This window comes from Callospermophilus lateralis, chromosome 13 (assembly GCF_048772815.1).
Source record: "Callospermophilus lateralis isolate mCalLat2 chromosome 13, mCalLat2.hap1, whole genome shotgun sequence".
In the NCBI taxonomy this organism is placed as follows: domain Eukaryota; kingdom Metazoa; phylum Chordata; class Mammalia; order Rodentia; family Sciuridae; genus Callospermophilus; species Callospermophilus lateralis.
The window spans coordinates 89,326,063-89,346,946 of record NC_135317.1 but is presented as its reverse complement, the minus strand read 5'-3'; positions in this window follow the sequence as shown (position 1 = coordinate 89,346,946).

Below are 20,884 nucleotides of genomic sequence, written 5' to 3'. Positions count from 1 at the left end.
CTTAGAAACAGCTCATTAAAAATAATAAATAAATATTAACGAGGAAAGGTATTGAGAGATTCCAGGAATCGCCAAGTCTGTCCTCTCCTAAAAAAAAGGTTGTGGCCAGAGGTAGGTTCCACTCTGGAAGGATGAAAACCCCTGCCAGCCCCACTCTCCAGGGCTGCAAATGCCCGTAACCCAGCGGACGTTCGCCGCAGGGGCTGAGTGCGGAGCCTGCGCTAGCTGGTCAGCGCCAGGGACACGGCTCCTCCCCGCGCGGGTCATTCCCACCCCAGCACCAAGCCTAGGGCCAGCCAGTCAACCAGGTACTTTGCCCTCCACGCTCCCAGTGCCCAGGTGGCTCAGGTGTCGCCAGGAGCTGCGGACAAATCCCCAGGCAGAGTCGCCTGTTGATAGCCCTCTGGTTAAAACGTTGTTGGCTGCGGAGGCTTTCCGAGGTAAATTTCCCTTTCAAAAGCGCGATCTTCAGATTAAAACACAGCAAAACGCACTTACCTAAATACCGAATGTCTGTGCCTTACTGGAGTAGACTAGATTAAGAAGAAAAGATCCGACTGCACTGAAAGTTGCTTTTTTTTTTTTTCTCCCCCACCCCTGCGCAACAGCAGCAGTCCTCCAAAGAGGATGTTTGAATTGGCGAATTACACTAAGCCCTCGTTTCTTCAAATGAAGTCACGGACGCTGATGGCACTGGCTTGTCAGGCAGGACGACCGGACTGGCAAAGAGACCAGGTAGAAACTAGTGAAGGGTGAGGGGCGCCAAGTGGTGTGAACCAGTATCAGTATCAATAGGAGTCTCTGGGTAGGAACCAAGGGGGAAAAGCCCTTGAATGTGAGACTGGGGATGGGGTGACGCTGCAGTTGGAGTACTTTTATGTCTGAAAGCCAAAAGGGCTTTTGAAATTTAGAAAGAAAAAAAAAATGCTTAGGCTGTCGCGTCAGCCATCAATGACGACAGGATAGTTCTGTCACAGAAATTAAGGGAAAAAATGGGGGGGGGAGTAGGGGGGGAGTAGGAAAAGCTTGAACAATAGGTTCTCACCTCTATCCATCCCAATGTTGCAGAAACCAGAAACTTGTCTTCATGGGGATGAGGGTGACAGGTGACAGGGTTCACCCAGAAACCCTTAGAATGTGTTAGAGACTACTGACACATGCAGGTTTGGCATTGGATGAGCTTGCCAATATATGAAGTAAAAGCAAACATTTTAATGTTTCTGAACAAAACTATACTGAGGGGGGAGGTGATGCTCTTGTCAGTTAAGCTCCTAGAACTGTTCAGTGGGTAAAGCAATGACCATATTACATACTTATTAAAAATTGAGGGTGGAGGTGGGCAAGTGTGAAGAGTGAGGCAATTAAATTTTTCATGTAAGGTCAGTCCCTGAATTTTAATTTTTTAGAACCAAGATAAACAGTGCTTTCTTCAGATTTCTCTCTTCCTGTGATGTGAGCACTCCCTGTTCAATTAACTGTTCACCAGCTAATTCACAAAACCAGAAATGCACCGCCAAATACTGTGCCTGAATTGAAATACAATGCCCCAAATAATGTGTTCATATGTGATTTGGATGTTGTAAGAAAAAAATGGTGCCCTCGAAACTCCCACTCCTCCTCTGACCACATAGTGGCATGTTAGTTCTTATGGTTCTGCTAAATTCATAAATACACACTTTATAAAAGTCCTCCCTCAGACATGCAATTGCTTACTATGAGATGAACACTCACTGACCTAAACAACCTTCTGAAGATCACAGGGAGTAGTGAACTATCCCAAACCCTGTAATACTCAGATCTCTCTTAGATAAACATAAAATTCCAACCTATCAAATGGCACAAAAATGTGTGCCCAGAAGGGTTAATGGGGGAGGGATAAATATCCATATAACATGCAATGCAAATAATAACAGAAGCCAAAAAAGAAAGAAAGAAAGAATGTAAGACATATTAGGGTAGCTCTTTACATGGACTACATCTAAGCAGTTAACTGCAACCAGCATACTAACTAATGCATATGGTCAGATAGATCTTAAAATAGTTCTTAAAATTAGCACAAAAGGAAAAAAAAATAAGGAGAAAGAACACCTTAAAGAGCCTTAATTAAAATAACACTAATAAAAACTTACTAATATCATATAAAGATGATAACTTACCAGAGGAAATTTCAGGAAGCAAGATGACTGTAAGAAAAATACTTCCAGGATTCAAGCAGATGCTCCATGGTCTTCCAAATCAAGGTAAATTAGTGAGCTGCTGGATGGTAGGACTCTGAAATAATCAGCAGTTCCTGGTGGCATGTAACCAAGTGAAAACCAGTTACAAAGAGAGCCACAAACCCCCAAGGAAAGGAAGCAAGATGTGAAAGAGGAGCTTTTTATTTGTGTGTGTGTGTGTGTGTGTGTGTGTGTGTGTGTAAGGGAGAAGTGAGGGGGTGCTCACACTTAGGCAAAGTGAAAATTTATAGAGGGCACATCCCCATACAGTGGAGAAAAACAGAAGCTGTGTAACCTTAGAGAACAGGAGGTGGAATACAGATAAATCTGCAAAGAGAAGTCAAAAGATGTGTTGAAGTCAAGGAGATAAAGAGAGAACTAGTGAGCAAGGCTGTAGTCATCCTGATAGATATAGCAGCAAGAATGATTTAGGCTGCTGGGGAGGATCCAATGAGAATTCAAGAGGGCACTGCTTCCGAAATCCTGTTCTGATCTTCCCACTCTCAGTTCTTTAAGAGTTACCTGCGCTGGGAGCATTATTATCTGGATTAATAGTATTCCATCAGTACATTTCGCAAGGATTTCCCTTGAACTCTTTCACTTGCCGCAACTGAGGGAGGCGTAGTAAGGCTGCCCGACACAACCAGCACCCCAAATAAAACACTACGGATCAGTCACACTATGATAACCAAATCATCAGCGATTTGCATTGGCCGGGTGGGGGATGTGGGGGCGGGTATCCAAGGGCTGAAGATGGGGATGAAGCCGAGTCTCTGGGCGCTCTCGGGGGGCGCTGCTCTTTAGAGGCTCAGGCAAGGGGACCGGGAATCCTGGTTAGATGAGGCAGCGGCGGCGGCGGCAGCCCTCCCGGGTCCCACTTCCGTGGCGAATCCTCCTGCCTGGGACTCCAGGCAAGTGACTTGCATCAGAAGTCTCAGCTCCAAATGCTTTGCTATAAGAAGCTGGAGCTTTGACCGTTCCGAGGGCCATCCCTGGGGGAGCAAGTGGCAGCCTGAGAGGCGTCCGCCTCCCCTCTGATTTCCTGCACAGTTACCGAGGGATAGTGTGCTAGAAATGGCTTTGCTGTCGAATGCATTATCTTGCCATTTTTATGTCCTGATACTGCATAAACAATCATCTGATCGATCGGGTAAGATTAGCTTTATTCTTTCTCCCTTTTCCTCTCCTGGTCCCACTACCTCTCCTAAGCATAAACCCCCGCCCTCTCCTGGTCTTTTCTCCTCTTGGAAACCTACTTCGCCTAGGGAATTGCCTGTGTGACTGAGAGGCTGGTAATTCTGTTTGTAGATGATTTATATTTTGGCTATGGAATGAATCCCCCTCCCCACGCAGAGTACTCTCCCTAGAGAGGGTCCTCCCCCACTCCATGGGTTCACTCGGAGCTGGGATCTGTATAAAGAGCGCTGTGGGAGTCTTTTGCCCTCTGCTTTAGCTGGGTCTTCCTCCCACTGAAGCTTAAGAATTATTCTCTCTCTCTCTCTTTCTTTTTTTTAGAATAGGAGGGAAAGGTAGAGTGGAAATTGATTTCTTGCAGAGACTGAGTCGCCGGATGATAGAGGGAATAAACATTTGCCCTGGATAGAAATGTTCTTGGTAAGTAATCTTATTTTCTGCAGTTGAAAAGGAAACACATTGCTTGTCACAGCCCCATCCCCCACTCCATTCATTTATTTGTTCTCTGTATGTAAATCACGAGCTGGGTCAGTGGAAATTTTCTTTTCCTCTTTCCTAGGAGAGTGGTAGAATGTAAGGGTGAATTTGAAGTAGGGATTTTTAAGGAGTCAATAGAAACGCTTTAAGGTCCTTCTTATCCTACATTAAAAACGCAAAGGCAGGCAAAGCAGATCCTTGTTTGCTTGCTAAAGGGATATTTAAGGATCTCCCTTAATTCCTACTAAGTCTCTTTCCTTTCTGAAAATAAAATAGTTTTGAGTTAGTAGCCCCGTATTTATGCTTTTCGTATACTTTGATCATGTTCTAAAATATATTATTCTTTCAGTAACAGTAATGAAAAAAATATTTTTTTCATATTTTGCAGGTATGTTAAAACTACAGAAATCTCTTCATAAATGTGCAACGTGGATCTAATCCTTATACCAAATACGAACTAGTAATATCCCAAATGGCTATTTGCATGTTGTGATAATACTATAAATTCATAAAACCCTATGGTTTTCCATGAGTCTATAGCACCCCCAGCCTGTACATGCTCATAGTGTGAAGAGTGGGTATGTTTAGAAGAGGGAAGAAACCAAACAGCTTTTGATTGTGCTTATATCATAGATCACTAAGTGTGAAGAGTAACAAGTCTTGTAAATTGTGTGAACTTGGTTTTCAAGTGTAAGCTGACCATTCTGGATGTGAAAAATTAAGAGGCTTCTTCCAAGAAAAATCACTGCAATTTTGAATTACTACATCCTTACCAGTAACATTTTACATTATATTCTACATTAAATACATTATTTTTTTTCCTTTATTGTTGTCAGTCCTACTATGACCCTTTATCCTCAAGTTTTAATAATAAGGGATAAGTGGTGCAAAATCAATTCCTGATGCAAACAGGATGACCTGAATCTCATAAAATATGTGCTATTAAAATTCCATTGATAAAGTTTCATTTTAGATAATCAATATTCTAGATGTCACTAATATAAAATGCCAGCAGAAAGATAGTTAAGTGCCATTTTACAAAAGCAAGGGGAAATATACATGTGCTCAGGGTCCTGCAGTTTTCACTACTATCACAATTTTTAAGGGAAAATATTTCAATAAGGACATGTTGATATAACTTTTTTTTATTCATGTTTTTTCTTCCTTTCTGCAGGCTATATTCCATCCTTAATGATGTCATAGAACAGAAGTTTTTCTTCAGTTGACTCATTTTACCATAAGGATGGATGGCTTCTGTGTGTTTCTGCTTTACAGAGAATGACAAATGTTGCTAAGAGGCTCTGAGGTCCACCTAAAGAGGATCAATATTCTGAATTACATTCATTTCAAATAAACCTTAACAATTCTGATACATAGAAAATGTACTTTTCATATAAGACCTCGATATACTGCCTAACTCTACTTGACCTAATTTGCTATTCAAAGAAATCCAACATGACTTAAATTAGAAAAAATGTTAACTTTGAATTTTTTTTATATATAAAACAAATGTAAGACTGCTATTCTTAAATATTTTGGGCAAAAGAACCACATAAGAAAAATATTAATTTTATAACCTACAGTTCCTAAACTTTAAAATAGTTTGTAGCATTTAAAATTTTATTAAACAATTTTAAGTATTTGAGCATTATATTAAATAATATGTTTACATTTAATCAACTCCAAAATAGCTGCCTTTTATCTTCTGAACAAATCTGGTTTGAACTTGCACTGCTCTCAAAAATTACACATTTCTGCTTTATGTTGAGATTATTTTGTCCTAGATGATCAAAATGCACATCTGCATTTGGTAATTTAGTATATTTTACATGGTTGGTAACATTTTTGTTTGCTTTCCTGGCAGCTTCTTTTACATGTGTGAGTAAAAACTAATATATTTTTAACCTATTAACTCACTGAAATTTCTAATTGATAGCAACATTCAAGAAATATTAGGGCTGGGGGTATAGCTTAGTGGAATAATTTGTGCTTAGCCATATGTGAGGCCCTGGGTTTGATCCCCAGTACAGCCAAAACAAAAGAAAGACAGATATATTGTATTACAGAAATTATGATGTGATTTGCTCATGAAGCAAGATGTCCATATACTTAATATTTTTTATTTTAAATCTAATTTATAACAAAAGTGATATAAGATGAGTCAATTTAGATTGTCCTTTGCATACAAGAGACCCTCATACATGACCCACAGTTATTCATATATAATTTCCCTCATTAAAAATATTGAAATTTACTTTCTTTGCTATGTGCTTATTTTCTTTCTAGAGCTTTCTATTTGAAAGTATATAAGATTTATTAAGTACCTATGTGTGTAGACATCTTCACGTCTTACATTATAAAATGAATATACTAAAATGCATTCGAAGCTCAAGGAAAGTATGCTAGAACTTGAAAACTAGATGTTAAACAATTAGTGTAATCACACACCAAACTAATCTTTAAGTAGAGTTCTCCTAATTTCTTAATTACTGCACATTCTAAATCAAATTATTATTGGTTGCTAAGAAAAGCACTGTTTGAGACTGAGATGAGGAGTAAGAGAAAGAATGAAAAAGTAATAGATCCAGCCTTCTTAGAGTTTATTTTGTTGATAAATACTCTTCATGTAGAAAGTTATTTCCCTACTGTATTTTGTCCCCTACAGCCCATTCTCCACACCACTGCCCTCAGAAGATTGGGCAGTATTTTACAATATAATACTGATTTCTCAAGAAATGGCCTATGTGTTCCTTTTGTATATGCACTGAGTTGCTCCCTAGAATATCTTCCCTACTCAATATGAACTTTAGATAATTCCAACCACCAGTAATTATATTCCATTATATCACCTCACTGTTCTACTTCTTAAATTCTCTTCAGTGTAGAAAGTAGGATTATTTAATGAGCTATATACACATCATTAGATATTTAATTAGACCCCAACATATTTATGAACCCCCCCCCACACACACAAAATGAAAGACAGAGACTATGACAATGTCTTGTGGTGGAAACATTATATGATAATAAAATGTTCATGTTCTATTAACAAAAACAGCTATTTAAAATTATTTAGTTTTCTGGAGTGGTTGGAGCCATAATAGTTTTCCCCCACAAATTATATATGTAGTTAAAGAATGGCAAACCTAAAGGCAAACACTAACACCAAAATCCATTTGGCAGTTTTTGTTCCTAGATTAAACAGTACAAGAACAGAGGAATCAATTTAATCATTTTTAAATGTCTGTAGTGTGTTCTTATAAAATTACAATTTTTGAACTAACCTAAAAAGTTATTGTTTTATAAAAGCACTAATGCTTCATAAAAGCATTTCTGGGAGCATTTAAGTAGTGTTTGCATGACTGAGTGTATTTTGTGTGATTAATAGTAACTTTTCACACATGTAAGGAAGTACATAGCTTTACCCATTTTGAAGCACTTACTGTCAACTACTGGTTCAATGAAGAATGAAATATAATTATAGTTTTTTCATATTTGATCTCAACTCCCTCACTTTATATTCTAGCTATCTAGCACAGAACTCTACATAGAGCAGAAGCTTTATAAACATTTAATGGATGAAACTAAGTACTCTTTCCCTCTTTAATATGACTTTTTTTTTTTTTTTTTTTTTTTTGGTACTAAGGATTGAACCCATGGTACTTTACAACTGAGCTGCATCCCCAGCCCTTTTCTACCTGGCTGAGCTTGGCCTCAAACTTGTGATCCTCCTGTCTCTGCCTCCTGAGTCACTGGGATTACAGGCATGCACCTTGTACCTGGCCTAACATTCTCACCAAAGCTTGTTATATGTAAATTTATCCAATTATTTAAAAATATTGTTATTAAATAATAGCATTCTTCAAGATATCTTCAGAGAATTTTGCATATGTTTGATCACATAAACCAATTCAAGTAAAAAACAATGGCCCTTTTTTAAGATTCTATATTTTATAAATACTTAATGATATTAATTTGATCCTCTCACAATGTATACTTGAAAGTGAGAGACATGGTATAAGGAAACTGAAGAAGAGTTATGATTTTTTTCTTAGTCTGCTTGTTTAGGTTCCTACAATCAAATACCATAGATGAGGTGGCTTAAAAGAAAGACATTAGTTTTTTTTTGGTTCTAGAGGCTAAGAATTCCAAGATCAAGGGTCAGCAGATTTGTTTCAAGTTGAAGGCCTGCTTTCTGTTTAATGGTTGTAGACTCCTCATTTTCATTGTGTTCTCACATAGCCTGTCCTATGTATGTAAAAGTGAAGGGAAGAGAAGAAGGAGTGGGGGTGGGGGACAGAAAGAGTGAGAGATCTCTTTTACTTGCACTGATGCAATCCAGTGGGTCTCTTCCTTAAGATCTACTTTACAGCTAATTATCTGCATAAGCCCACACCTCAAAATACCATCATGTTGGGAAATAGAAATTCAACATATGCATTTGGGGGAGGCAAACAATCAGTCTAAAAAAAATTACTAAAAGATGATCCCTAGTTCCTTTTATTCACCATATCCTCCTTTGTCAAAGGAAGGAAGAGGGATGAAAATATCAAGGAAGAGGGATAAAAATAACAAACATTGTTTGTTTTAATGAATTTGTTAATTTCAAAAAGTTATATAAATTATTCATGTGTTAATTTCTTACAAGTGAAATGCATTCAGAGAAGAATGAAATGTTTGCAATGTTATGAGCTAAATTATAAAACTAATGATATTTTTCCATTCAAAGTTTTTGGAATTAAGTTTTCTTATGTTGATAAAGATTATTTTATTAATTATTTTACTACCAAAATATAATAATTTGTGTAGCAAATAAAATATATTCCTTGCATATTGAGATATGGATTTATGAGTATAAATTGGTATGTACATACTCACACAATATTTGAAGAAACATAAAAAATTGAAAATATTCAAGGAATTGACAGCAAACAACTTTCCCCAAATCCTTTCTTATACATGAATTTCTGTGATTAACCAGTATGGATATAGTAGGAATAATAATGACTCCCATAGTGCCCATGCCTAATTACCTAAATTTGTGACTGTTTTACCTTTTATAGCAAAAGGGATTTTGTAAAGGTTATAATATTAAGCACCTGGGGATGATATGACTACCATAGATTATTTGTGTGTAACTACTGTAATCAAAAATAAGCTTCCAAGACAGAGACAGAGGATAAGAAACAGAATTGTGAGGACAAACACATTGGTTTCATGACTTAAGAACTGAGTTAATTCTTCTAACTTGGTTGCTCAAGAGATGGATAGAAACAAGGGTAGGGAGGATTAAACATAGCACTAATTTCAAGAAACAAGCAAATAAACTAAGGGTATATAATACAGCATAATTTCATTTGCTTAGACTGTATTAGTTAGCATATAGTCTTACACATATTAGCACCAACACATACTGATATAGGTGTAACATATTAATGTAGGTGTGAGAAAATGGGCAATGTTCCTAAATTTGAATACTATGTGAAAAGTACTAACCGTAATATGAAGAAAAAAAATGCTAAGGACAAAATTATTAAGTGCAAAAGCTGTTGACAATTAGAATGATATTAAAAGAAGAAGTTTGAGATTTAAAATGAAACCACAGAAGAATGACAGAGAGTGGGACAATTTTTATTTCCATGAAGAGATTGATATGAAGAAATTTGATATTTTTCTCCCTACATTTTATACAGTATAGCACTCAAAAAGAGAAACTGAACATTTACTTAATTAGGATGCATCATTAATTTTAGTGTCTCATGAACTCTGAGGGCCTTTCACCTCTATAATGAAAATAAAGAGAAACTAAATTACTTGATTGCCTATCCTCTTGGTATCTCTCAGTCTCTCTAATGTGTGTACTTTCTATTCAGAAGAAATATAGACCTTGTAGGAGTATGAAAAACAATCCTTCACATTGATCATGGAGCTCTGGCTCTGAAGATAAAATATGAATTTATAGACAAAAGTAATTTTAAAAGACTATATAACATGAATACATTCCATATTTGTGAAAAGAGAATGAGTCTAAAAGTCAATTCAACAAATATTTATTGAGCATTTATTCAACAATCTTTCATTGATAGTATTTTATGTAAGAAGCAAGATTTTAAATGTTATAAGGATATAAAAATAAGTAAGTTACAGTCTTTATGTCCTAGTTGGAGGATAAGGGGTGTAAGCTGATAAATATAAAGGTATTTTTTACTCCATCCTATATTTCATCCACATCATCAATCATACTTTTATTACAAAGAAAAACAAATGTATTGATTGTCATCTATAGGCCAACCACTTCCAAGAATAATGTCCTGCATAAAACCAAGAGCAAAGATCATGAATATCTGGCAAATATTACCAAGAAGAAAACAACAACAGTGAAAGAAAATATTAAACCTAGAATTAAATGAGTACTACTTCCTTTTGCTTAGGCACAAAATCTCTTCAATACATCCAGCACACTCCACTCATTTGCATTTCTTACTAGCTCCTGTAAGCATGTAAGTTAGCTTGAGCTTATTGGCAAGAAAAATTTGCTTAGAGTTTAAGAGGCAGCAATTGAGTAGGATGCATATTTTAGACCACATAAATTAAATGTTGCCATTTCAACTCCTTAAAAGAAAATTTAGTTTAATGCTTAAGTTCAGTTGACTACACAGAACATGTGTGGTGATCTGAATCACAGTGATGCAGGACCCAGTAGCCTTTCATCTCTTGACCCAAGCCTCCATGATGTCCTTATGTATTTTGTATGAGTTTGGTAAACGGGAAAAAAAGAGATTGTGAAGGTCACTTAAGAGACTTTGTGGACCACGTCTAGAAGTGGCCCAATCACTTCTATTTACACTCCATTGACTGGAACATATCTCACTTGAAAGAATACCATAAAGTGGAATCATGCTTTGCATATAAGGAAAGGAAATATGCAATAAGCTGCATGGATAGCAATATGCTGCATTGGTAGCCTCAGATCAAATCATTCTTATACATGACTAAAGCATCAGGCTGCACAGTTAATGTAGGCTGGGAGATTTAACTTCACTTATGCGAAAGAATCAACTCAGGAAATTTGGTAAGTTGTGCTCCTTGCCAGTAACTAAAAGGGAAAGTGCACATAATTCGTTTTTAATAAATATTTATTAAATGAATGAATATTTATGGCCCTTGAGTGTTCTCATGAAATTTTACTGTGTCCAAATGTGACATTCAACTGGATGTCTATGTGCAAAATGATAATAATAATAATAATAATAAGCAAATAAAATAAATAAATAAATTAGAAATTCTAGACAAAAAATTAACCCAAAATGTATCACTGATTTATATATAAAAGAGGATAGATAAAACAATCTAGATGATCCTGAGTATTGAGATGTAGTTTTGATTCAATACGAAAAGAATAATTAATAAAAGAAAATAATTAGTCAAACTTTATTTAAAATTAAAATTTCAGTTCTCTAAGTGACACTTTAAGTGTCCAAATTTCTCCTTCAGGCTGGTCCTCCCCTTTGAATTTTCCAGTCTATCAAACTTATTTACCAACAACTTCACTAAAACGTATCATAGCCATCATAGTTTTAATGTCACAAAATTCAGCTGCTATTCCTCAATCCATTCCCAACTTGTTCCACCTCCATTATTCCCTAGCTCAATTAATGAAAACTCATCTTTGCTGATGATCAGGTAAAATAAAACTCTGCAGTTATCTTTTGCTTCTGTCAGGGCTCTTACCAGATTGATCAACAAATGCTCTTCATGATAACTACAAAATACACCTTGCATCTGGCTACTTCTCACTACTTTCATTGCTAACATAGTCATCCAAGTCACTGTTATTGCTCATCAGGTTTATTTCAATAACCTCTTTGTTAGTCTGTTCTGCCTATCTCTTCATCTCTCTTTCAATCCTTAACCCAGAAAACAATATAATCCTGTTAAACTAATCTTGTAATTCCTCTGGTCAAAATGTACAATGGGATCCCATTTATGTAGAAAAAAACACCAGTGTTTACCTTGACTCTCAAGGGCCTAAAACATTTAATTATTATTATTTTTACTCCCTAGTTTATAACTAGCATCCTCCTAGTCACTATTTTTTTTTTCCAATGACCTGGGCCTTTTAACAAAAATAAACTCCTTTCTGAGACCATCAAATTGAAAGAAATTTTCATTTTACATTTGTAAAGTCCTAGGTCTCATTGGATCTCCAAATGCTATTTGGTATATTCTCCCTCTGGAAGTATTGGTCCAGCAGAAAAAAGGTAGTACAATTTCAGGATACTTTCCTTCTATAATACCATACTATAATTTTTACTGTACTATTGACAGTACCTGTGGAGAGTTTTCTTCCAAAATTCCAGGAGAAAAGCATATGAGAAAACTCTGTCCTTAGATTTTTAGTCATTGTGTCTCACACCCAACTTTCATTTTGCCCCCCTCTTCTTCTCTGTAATTCTTTGCCTTGGACTACAAGGACTTTTATTAACTTTCTGTAAGTAAACAAACTGCCCTCATGTTCAATGTTCTAACACAGCAGTAAAAATTCTCTATAATAGAAGTTTTCTATTAGAATTAAAAGACTCTTCTGTGAATCCACTGAGAGGTGCCTCCCAGAGAGAACTTTTAACAATTCATTTTATTTTAAGTTCTAGATTTTACAAACAAAGTGTATCTTCATAAGTTGAGAATGAAGAAACATTAGTTCTGACACTGTTTTTTCCCTATTGGGAGAACAGCAAATTATCCCCACCCATTACAATGTCCAAATATTACCCAAGTGCATTAGACCAAAGATAAACTTAAGTAAACATTTACAAGAAAGAGAAACATGAAGTGATTAGTTTGAATCCATCTATCTGCAAGAATATATTTATTTACTTCAGTATAAAATAATTTAGTACAAGAATATATTTATTTTAGTACAAATATTCCAACTTGGAATTCTCTATTCTTCTTCCCATTATGCTATTTAACGTGCAATGCTGAATATGTGACTCAGAATAATTTCTGCCCACAAGAGCCAAATGTCACCACTCCAACACTTGTTCAGAATATTTACTCCACTAAATATCTGCTTCCATAATTTATTTTCTTAAAAATCACATCTCAAGTTGTGTCTGAATTTGGGGCATATTTCACATATCTCTATTACAAAAGGGAAGCAAAAGAAGAAAGTTAAACCTGAGGCTGGAATTTTCCTAAGTATGTAAATAAGGTGCAGGGAAACCACAATGCATTGAAACTATCTAAGGATTTGTGTATAGGTTCTATAATTAGAATGCTATAACTTTCATAGTCAATAGGAAGATGAAGGTAAAAATTTAAATAAATAAATAAATAAATGACTAAAAATCTAAGGAAAAAGTTTTCTCATATGTTTTTCTTCTGGAATTCTGGAATAAAACTCTCAACAGACAGTTGATTAGCACTAACATGCAGATGTGTTTGAAAGAGGTTTGAATTGTAATGGTCTTATTTTTCCCTTTCTCACATAAATTCCTTTCAGTTTCTCTTCAACTTTCAAATCAAATATTCAATTAAGAAATATTCACAATCATTGTCCAGTTTAATTATTCACTTTAAGAAATTCTAGGAAGAATTATAATTGAGCTAATGTAACTGTTAATGTTTTTGCCCACACTATTGTATATTAACATATTAAAACACATAAACACTTTAAATTATGAGGACAATCCCTTTTAATCTAGATTGTTGAAGAAAATATCTAAAAAATTCAAAGTAAGAACATTTTCTTAAGTATTATAAACATAATTTGCATTAATAATATGTGAAATACCATGCTTTATTTGTACATGTATTATATTTCCTCAATATATTTGCATTGTGTCAGTCAACTTTTTGTAGCCATAATACCTTCTTAACAACTTAAGCAGGAATGATTTATTTTGACTCACAGTTTTGAAGGTTTTAGTCCTGAGCACACAGATCCATTGCTTTGGGACTGAAGCGAGGCAAAACATCATGGTGGAAAAGCATGGTGGAGGACTTTCATTCCTGCCAAGATAGCCAAGAAGCAAAGAGAGAGTTGAAAGAGCCAGGCAAAGGGAATATCCTTCCAGGACATGTCCCCAATGGACTTACTTCCTCCAACCATAGTTTCCATCACCTATAGTTTTTAACCACTTTCCAGTAGCTAGCTCGTTCAGTTACCAATGGATTAATTCATTGATGAGGTCAGATCTCTCAAAATCCAATTACTTTCCCAAAGCCCCACCTTGATACACTGCTACATTGAAGACCATGTCCTCAAGATCTCAAAGTAGATCCGGGGAGACCATCAGGATGTTAACAAAAATGCGCACCTTCTCAGAAATCAATTGATATTCCTTAGACACATGACATGAAGAATTTTAAGGACAACATTGACAGCTCCCAAAATTTCACAGATAAGTTAAATAATACATGTATTAAATTTCTTCCTTTTTTGTATTTTGTTTATATGTAACAGAAAAAAGAAATATAATCACTTAAAAGCAGAAAAGATACTGCAAGTAATGAATCCTTAATATAGTAATAATCCTGCATATGCTACATATTAATATTAACAAATTTTAATGATCTCCTTATGGATAGGATATTTAATAAAATTCTTCCTAAATATTCTCAGTAAAAAATTCTGCCTATTGGGCTAGGGATGTAGCCCAGTGGTAACATGATTGCCTACCCTGCACAAGGCCCTAAGTTCCACAAAACCACAAAATAAAGCACCACAAAAATGAATAAATAAGTATAATCAAATCAAATAAAAAGTACCAATTATAGAAATAGTCTATTCATATGCAAATAGTTAATACATTGTGTTGTTGCTTTAGAATTCAGGAAAATCTTTTATTTTTCATGTTATATGTAAATGTTGCCATAATGCTATGTTTAATACAGGTCATTTATATTCTAGGTATACAAAGGAGAGTCTTCACACATAACCATGATACTGCAAGGATCATTAATAACATGGGTAATAATCCTGGTAGTCCTCAATATTCAAAGTTGGAATACATCTTTTTATATATTTCTGAAACTATAAAGTAAAAACTATTAGAAGTCAGAAAATATCCTAGTGTGTTACTCTATTTCAGATGCCACAACAAAATACCATATTTTGGATGGCTTAACCAAAATAAATGTATTCTTACAATTCTGGAGACTGTAATGTCCAAGATCAGGCTACAAGCTTGCTTTATGCTTACATGTTAGAGAGAGAGCTCTGATGTATTTGTTTTTTTTTGTTTGTTTGTTTTTTGTTTTTTCATATGAGGGCATGATTCTATTTGATTAGATTTGGAACTTTATGACCTTATTTAATCAGCTTTTTGAAAGTCTTATCTCCAATATAGTCAGTTAGGGAGCTAGAACTAAACATATAAGTCTTAGGGAGACATGCATTTCATAGTATAGAGTCTCTCCCCAAATAAGAATTTACCTGAATACTAACTCATCTTTAAAGTCAGTCTTTGATTCCATTACAACATCACTATAGAATTTCACCACCTACTTTCTGCCTTATCAGTCACAGTAATGATCATATGCAGAGTATTCTCAAAAGAGAGTGTTTAGGAAGTAAACTGGAAAAAGTTAAACTTCTTATCATATTCCAATCTGAGGAAAACATACACAAAAAGACACAGGGTATTTAATCAGTCAAGAAATTCCACAAGGACATGTAGGGACAAAAATCAGGGACAGTCCCAGTTGAGCTGTTCTGAGATATTTTCTGCCATATAGGAATTAGTAAACAGATTAAATTCTTAATATATGTATTCTTATTTTTTCACTATATTTTGTATCCCTAAAAATTGTTAAAAATCTATCGTATAGGTACTATAATGAACAGAGTGGCCATTTTTTTAAGAGAGAGTGAGAGAGGAGAGAGAGAGAGAGAGAGAGAGAGAGAGAGAGAGAGAGAGAGAGAGAGAAGAGAATTTTTTAATATTTATTTTTTAGTTATTGGCGGACACAACATCTTTGTTTGTACGTGGTGCTGAGAATCGAACCCGGGCCGCATGCATGCCAGGCGAGTGCACTACCACTTGAGCCACATCCCCAGCCCCCAGAGTGGCCATTTTTAATATTGGTTGCTAATTGTCTGAAACCAATTCCTATGAGGGATGTATGCTCCCCTTAACGATACGGATTCAGACTCAGGAAAGCTACAGAAATGTGCTTTCCCCCAAAAAGGATATGTTTTAGGTTCGATAATCAGGTGCACACACCTAGCAATTTAAACCTCCAGCTAGAAACACAATCACAGAATAAGGGGTTCATTCCTGTGATAGCAGCAGACACAGCAATATCTCATTTGCACTTCCAGGAGTAGCAGCAGCAGCAGCACCTGCAATGCCTCCAACCACACCCATCATCCTGTGTCATAGAGGGACCTGAGATGAGAGGGCATCATCATGTCAGTGTTCTCACCACATGAGCTCTGTGGTCTGATTTTAATCTTTGATTTGGTCATTTTGTTTTTTTATTCTTGTTTTCTGTGCCTAGTTCTATGGCCACATTAAAGAATTAATAAAAGTAATTTGAATAAACTCACTCTTCAGCTTCAATAAACCATACTTGTTTCTATTGCCTATTCATAGAAAACCTATTTATAAGTAACTAAGAAATGTGTCATACCATCCCAGACCTCTCTTGTGAGCTTCTGATTAATGCAGGTAATGGCCATGCAATATATCCTATTAAGAGAATGTCACAAAGAAGTCCAAATCAATAAACTCAAAACTGAACTCACCATTGTTTTGGCTCAATCTATAATTGTTTTTCAGTATTCCCAATTTAAGTGATTGGTACCACCATAAATATATCCAACTGGGTAAATCAACTTTGAAGAACTTTCTTACCCCTCTCCCATATTTCATCATCAGGAAGTACTTATAACACCATCAATGATAATTCAACTCTGATTACCTTTTTCTCAGTGGATCCCAATATTCCTTGCATCAGCTATCATTACTTCTTTTTAAAATATGGGTTTTCATTGTTGATTACCTTTATTTTATTTATTTATTCATATGCAGTGCTGGGAATTGAACCCAGTGCCTCACACATGCTAGGCAAGCGGTCTAGTACTAAGTTACAACCCCAGTCCCTTGCTATCATTATTTTTCTTTGTAATATTTAAAGCACTTCCTCACTGCATTTAAGGCAAATATACCCCAGATATATTTTCAAATCTCATATAACATACCCCTACTTATGACTCTTTGGTCTTAGAATAATTTTCACCATTATTAAAATTAATTCTCAGTTCCTTTACATGATTTATAAATCACATAACCTAGCCTAACCCAGGTCTCCAGCTGCTAGTTGTATGAAATATTGATTTCTTTACTCAAGATACACTTCCATTCTTTTCTCTCTTCCATGGTTTCCACCTCCTTCATGTCTTTTATATTTATTATTTGTCTGCCTGGAACAAAATACCACCTCTCAGCTCTAGTAGCTTGATTTCTACTTAGCTATCATATCATAGGTTACATTCCATTCTCTGGTGGAAATCTGATATTCCCAACCAAGCAGAATTTTTACTGTAGTCCTAAGATTTGTAACTATGGTAGTAAGATTTCATGAAGCAATCATTCATCAACTATTTATCATGTAAGAAAATGAATTAAGTTTTCAAGTTAATGTAAATCTGTAAATGAGTTACCTACTCTTACATATAAATATTCTAATATAGAAGATCAATGTACCCATGGTAAGACAAATATAATCAAATAAATAAGAAATGTTCTCCAAATATCTGTAAATATTAAGAGGAAAAAACCAACAAGGCACAATAATAATATTGCTATTGCTATTGTCAACTCCTTAAGTGTTCTCAAAGAATATTGCATAGTTTATTCTTACACTTCTCTCACAAATTTGGGACTATGGCACTGTGTATCTCATAAAGGCAAATGATCAGTATGCTGAATGCTAGACTCCTTTGGAAAGAGTGGTACCTGCAGCAGGTATGATGCCACTTTCAAGGAGAGAGATATCAATCCTTCACTTGCATGATTCTCTGAGCTACTTGAGTAGTAATATGTGCCCCCTCAGTGTGATGAGGGTCACAACTTTAAAGTTGTTTTTCTCAGTATTTTGTAATAGTGTTTAAAAACTAACACAGAAAATTGTATTGAGAAGTATTGTGCTTGCTGTGACTATTCCTGACCGTGTGATTTAGAAGACTTTGGAATGGGTTTGTTGAAGGAGCTTGGAAAGATTTGGAGATGCGGGCTAGAAAAGTCCTAGAATATTTTAAGTGAAGCTTAATTGATGATTCCTGTGGGAGCTTAGAAAACCCAAATGCTGACAGGAATGTGGGTAGTAAAGACTGTGCTCATGAGGTTTCATGTGGGAGTAAAGACTGTACTAGAAATTGGAGTAGAAGCCCCATGTATTGCATTCTGGCAAAGAACTTTCTATATTTCTCCATACCCTGAGAATTTTGAGGCTGATTTTAACAATGACAGACTAATTTTTATAATAGAAAATTTCAAGTCTGCACAACATCAGTATGTGGCATTGCTTGCTGCTTCTATCAAGGTTTGCAATGAGAATTGGGAGTAAAAAGCAGAGGAAAAAGGTTTGAAAAACTTCTTGTTAGGCCAATCAAAACAAGGTTGGTGTAATGTTTGGGCCATGGAAGATGTGGTTGCTGAAAGGATTAATACCATTAAAAAGAAGTCTGGTACTTTGCCACCAGGATGATAGCAAAGATAACTTGAGGGTATCCATGATAACTTGAGCGACCCATGTCAGGCTCCATGAAAAACTCCTTTGAAAAATCTTTTTTGACAAGAGAGCATCTAGGTGCCCTGCTCCCATAGGGCTGCCTAAGAAGTTGTTTCTTGAACCCCGTTCACTATGTTTAGTCATCCCAGCATGCAGAGGCTGCTGCAGCCATAACCCAAGGGGTCCCAGATATTACTCCTGCTGTGACAGACTTTGGTATTGTCCAAGTGATGCATAAAGAATTTTGCATAAAGAATTAAAGAGTACTGGGGTCACAAGGGGTTTCCTCTGAGATTTCAAAGGAAAGGCATGGAGGACAGGTAGTGTATGGAGGAATCACTGCAGACAGCTCCAGCCAGTTTGTGAAATTGGAGTGAAAAGGAAGCTGCAATAGAGATGCCAGAAAGAGATGCCAGGAAGATTAAACCAACTGGACTCAGGGACTGAAACTACTGCAGGGTTCTCCACCTGTAAATGCCATAGATAACTGTGTCTGTGGTATAAGTTGAGGGACACCTCTTGCTGTTTTTCCACTGAGAAGACTACTCCTTGGCTCAGAGTTGATCTTGCAAAATAGAAGGTCAGACGTGGTATATTTAAACTCTTATCTATATATAATCTTGTATCTCTGTGCTCTGCAAGATCTTTGCCACATACCCACTATTCTGATGTTCTTCCTCAAATACCCTGTGAAACAGCTGTTTTATTTTTATTGTTCTTGTTGTTGGTAGTGGTGGTCATTTGTTTTTGAGTCAAGTTTGCCAGGCACCTCTAGACAGCCATCCTTGCTTTTTCTTATATATTTCTTTCACTTAATTTTTGTACATAATGTATGGTAATAAAAACATATACTGATACACTATAAATTTATTTTAAACTGTTAAATTTTTCATGATTTTAGTGCCACTCTAGATGACATTTAAATTTTTTGGTTTCCAGTGTTTCATTATTTATCTTAGTGTTACTCTAAGTGGCATATAAAATTTTTGGTTTTCAGTGTTTCATTATTTATATATAGCAGTATCATTGATTTTTGTGTTTTACTCCATAGCCTGTAATCTTATGAAACTATTAATTCTATTACATTTTTTGTAGAATTATCAGTATTTTCTCCATGTACAGTATATTATCTTTGAACAGTAAGCTTTATTTCTTGCTTTTCTATTTGTAAATCTTTATTTTTCTTGTCTTATTTTACTAATTATGATTTCTAGTCCTATCTTCAGTACTATACAAAAATTGTAAGAGCAGGCATTCTTGACTTGTTGCCAGTCTTAGAAAAATGTTGTTAGTTGTTAGCAATAGAGTTTTCATAATGACAGATCAAGGTGAAGATTTTATATTGCTATAGTACCAGAAGATTATATTATAATATGATGCCCAATTGGCTCAAGTGATTTTCTATATCTATTTACATGTTATATGGTTTCTCCTATATTCTTTTGTTCCCTACATTCCCTTTTTATAGTTATTTGCACTTATTTTCAAATATTAAACTATTTATTCCAAGAATAAACATCTGTGGATTATAGATTGTCATTATTTTTGTTACTTTTTTTTTACATTTCTGGATTCTCTTTATTAAAACCCTATTAAAGTTTTGCATCTATTTATTAGTATCAGGATGTTATGGTTTAGCTATGAGGGGTCCCTCAAAAACTCATTTGTGACACAATGCAAAATAATTTAAAGGTGAAATGATCGTGTTATGAAAACCTTAAGCTAATCTGTGATTTAATTCACTTGAATGGATTAACTGGGTAGTAACTGTAGACAGGCAGTGTGTGGCTGGAGGAGGCAGGTCACTGGGAGCATGACTTTGGGGTTTATATTTTATCCCTGCAAATCTCTCTCTTTGTTTCTTAGTGCCCATGTCCTGAGCTGTTTCTCTACCACAGTCTTCCATAAAGATGGTCTGTCTTATCTCTGGCCCAGAGCAATGGAGTTTGCCATCTATGGACTGAGACCTCTGAAACTGAGCCACAAATAAATTTTTCTTCCTTTAAAATTGTTTTTGTTGGGGGCTGGGGATGTGTCTCAAGCAGTAGCGCGCTCGCCTGGCATGTGTGCGGCCCAGGTTCGATCCTCAGCACCACATAAAAACAAAGATGTTGTGTCCGCCGAGAACTAAAATAAATAAATAAATATAAAAATAAAAAATTCTCTCTCTCTTAAAAAAAATTGTTTTTGTTGGATCTTTTGGTCATAGCAGTGAAAAGGCTGACTAAAATACAGAATAATATCATCTTGCTATG